This window comes from Gorilla gorilla, chromosome 20 (genome assembly GCF_029281585.2).
Source record: "Gorilla gorilla gorilla isolate KB3781 chromosome 20, NHGRI_mGorGor1-v2.1_pri, whole genome shotgun sequence".
NCBI classification, from domain to species: Eukaryota; Metazoa; Chordata; class Mammalia; order Primates; family Hominidae; genus Gorilla; species Gorilla gorilla.
Window position 1 is genome coordinate 17,427,532 of NC_073244.2, and position 3,747 is coordinate 17,431,278.

Here is a 3,747-nt window from a genome sequence, read left to right on the forward strand (position 1 = left end):
AATGTTTGAAAACCTAGTGATTATTTTTTGCCCATTCACCAGAACTCCCCCTTCTCCTCATAACAGCCCCCACATTTAATGTCCACTTATGGACTCTCCCAGGCTCCACCCCTGTGATTCAAAGTTTCTGTGCCAGCTCAAAGGGTGGGCGCAGGACCCAGGCCTGGCTAATCAGCACATCTCATTCTCCTGAACACAGTGATTGATTTAGGGATGGACACATGACACAAATTGGCCCAATGGGCGCCTGCTCTGGGACTTTTTGCTGGAGCTGATGGGAAGGAGGGGCTCTGCTTGCATGGGATGGGGGAGCTTTTGGGATATAAGCCTATGCCTCCACAAGGTATGAGCCTGCCTTGGAGTAGAGCTATATATATATATGTGTGTTTTTTGATTTTGTTTTTGTTTTTGTTTTTTTTTGTAGAGACGGAGTCTTGCTCTGTCTCCCAGGCTGGAGTGCAGTGGAGCAATCTCAGCTCACTGCAACCTCCGCCTTCCAGGTTCAAGCAATTCTCTTGCCTCAGCCTCCCAAGTAGCTGGGATTACAGGTGCGTGCCGCCACACCCAGCTATGAGTAGAGCTATATTAAATAAAATATTATTTGGGCTACTGTAACAGCAACTCAAATAATAGTGGCTTAAGTAAGATAAAAATTTATTTCTCTTTTATGTAACACTCCAAGTATTAACAGTCCAATATGGTAGCTCACTGGTCTCATAGGCCCAGGCTCCTTCTAGCTTGTTGCTCAGCTATTCAGACAGTGTGAACCACCTAATCCAAAATGATCCACTCCACATCTTCATTCCCACCAGCAGGAGGGAGGAAAGGGGGAAAAGGACACACCGCTTCCCTTTAAGGACAGGCTCTGAAATTTGTTCACATCCTTTCCCTTTATATCTTATTGGCCAAGACTTAGCCAGTGGCCAGATATGACCACACCTTGCTGCAGAGGAGGTGGGAAATATGGCTTTTACTTTGGGAGGCCAGCTAAAAATCAGTGGTTCCATTACCATAGAAGAAGGTGATTAAATTTGAGGGGACAATGGACTATCTCATTCTCAGAGCAAATCAGAGCAAAGAGACAGCAAGAAAACCCTGATGACATCTTATGAGTGCCTGGATGCAACTGTGCCTGAAGCCCTACTCATTGGACATTTCAATTGCATAAGCCACAAATTTCCTTTTTCGCACATGCCTGTTTGGATTGGATTTTTGGTCGCTTGCAACAGAAAGAACTCGATTAGTGCAATGAGATGTAAAGACCGTAGCTGATGTTCTCTGCTGAGTAGGAGCTCATAAGTGGGCATATTATTGTTGCTGTGACTATGTAGCAGTTCGCCCTACAGCTCATTTCATCCTCTCTATTGTACTCCAACACTGACAGAGAGCTCACTCCTCTCTTTTCATCCTCACAATCCTTTTCTTTTTCTTTTCTTTTCTTTCTTTCTTTCTTTTTTTTTTTTTCCAGACAGAATTTTGCTCTTGTTGCCCAGGCTGGAGTGCAGTGGAGCGATCTCGACTCACTGCAACCTCCACCTGCCTGGTTCAGGTGATTATCCTGCCTCAGCCTACCGAGTAGCTGGGATTACAAGAGCCTGCCACCATGCCCGGCTAATTTTTTGTATATTTAGTAGAGATGGGGTTTCACCATGTTGGCCAGGCTGGTTTTGGAATCCTGGCCTCAAGCAATCCACCCGTCTTGCCCTCCCAAAGTGCTAGAGCCACTGTGCCCAGCATTATTTTTTTATTTTTTATTTTTTTTGAGATACAGTCTCACTCTGTCATGCAGGCTGGAGTGCAATGGCATGATCTCGGTTCACTGCAACCTCCACCTTCTGGATTCAAGCAATTCTCCTGCCTCAGCCTCCTGAGTAACTGGGATTACAGGCACCCACCACCATGCCCAGCTAGTTTTTATATTTTTTAATAGGGACAGGGTTTTACCATGTTGGCCAGGCTGACCTTGAACTCTTGACCTCAAGTGATCCGCCCACCTCAGCCTCCCAAAATGATGGGATTACAGGTGTGAGCACTGCGCCTGGCCCTTTTTTTGCTTTTTGAAACAGGATCTCGCTCTGTCACCCAGGCTGGAGTGCAGTAATCTCGGCTCACTGCAACCTCCACCTCTTGGGCTCAAGTGATCCTCATGCTTCAGCCTCCAGAGTAGCTGAGACTACAGGTGCAGGACACCAAACCTGGCTAAGTTTTTTTTTTTTTTTTTTTTTTTGAGATGGAGTCTCCCTCTGTCGCCCAGACTGGAGTGCAGTGGTGCGATCTCGGCTTGCTGCAAGCTCCACCTCCTGGGTTCACGCCATTCTCCTGCCTCAGCCTCCCGAGTAGCTGGGACTACAGGCGCCCGCCACCACGCCTGGCTAATTTTTTTGTATTTTTAGTAGAGACGGGGTTTCACCTAGCCAGGATGGTCTCGATCTCCTGACCTCGTGATCCGCCTGCCTCGGCCTCCCAAAGTGCTGGGATTACAGGCGTGAGCCACCGCGCCTGGCCAATCTTTGTATTTTTTTGTAGAAATGGGGTCTCACTATGTTGCCCGGGCTGGTCTCAAACTCCTGGGCTCAAAATCCTTCCACCTTAGCCTCCCAAAGTGCTGGGATTACAGATGTGAGCCACCACACCCAACCTCTTTTTCTCTTCTTTGCACAGATGGGTTATCTGTGACAGGAAGAGGAAGAAGGTGGGGGCAAGTGAAAGGGCCCATCCTCACAGCCCTTATTGACTCATGGGTAATGATGCTATTTGTTTCTAATTCGGATGGAATTTCAGTTAGTCACTCTCCCATATATACAGTAGAAAAGAGGCATATCACCCCAAAAATGTTGGGGGAAGGAAGTCCTAAACCCTCTTTGTGTGATAGGATCCTTTATTTATTTATTTATTGAGACGTGATCTCACTGTATTGCCCAGGCTGCTCTCGGACTCCTGAACTTAAGCAATCCTCTTACCTCAGCCTCCCAAAGTACTGGGATTACCCTCCTGAGCCACTGTGTCCGGCCAGACAGGATCCTCTCTGGCATCTGGGTTGAGTGTCATACCCAACTCAACACCTTTCTTAGGGCTCTTAGTTTTTGTTTTTGTTTTTGTTTTTGAGACAGGATCTCCCTCTGTCCTCCAGGTTGGAGTGCAGGGGCCCAGTCACTGCTCACTGCAGCTTCAACCTCCCAGGGCTCTGGTGATTCTCCCAGCTCAGCCTCCCAAGTAGGTAGGATTACAGTCTCGTATCACCACGCTCAGAAAATTTTTTGTTTGTTCATTTGTTTGTTTGTTTTTGAGATAGGGTCTTGCTCTGTCACCCAGGCTGGAGTGCAGTGGTGTGATCTCCACTCACTGCAACCTCCACCTTCCAGGTTCAAGCAATTCTCCTGCCTCAGCCTCCCAAGTAGCTGGGATTACAGGTGCATGACACCACGCCCGGCTAATTTTTTGTACTTTTAGAAGATGGGGTTTTGCCATGTTGGCCAGGCTGGTCTAGAACTCCTGACCTCAGGCGATCTGCCTGCCTTGGCCTCCCAAAACGCTGGGATTACAGGTGTGAGTCACCACGCCCAGCCAAATTTTTGTATTTTTTGTAGAGACAGGATCTCGTTATGTTGCCCAGGCTGGTCTTGGCTCTTAGGTTTCTCTCTCTCTCTGTGTTTGTGTGTGTGTGTGGGTGTGTGTGTGGTAGCTGTTTTCCTTTATCTTGATAAAGGGTGAACATGGCACACAGGCGCAAAATAAACAAGACTGACA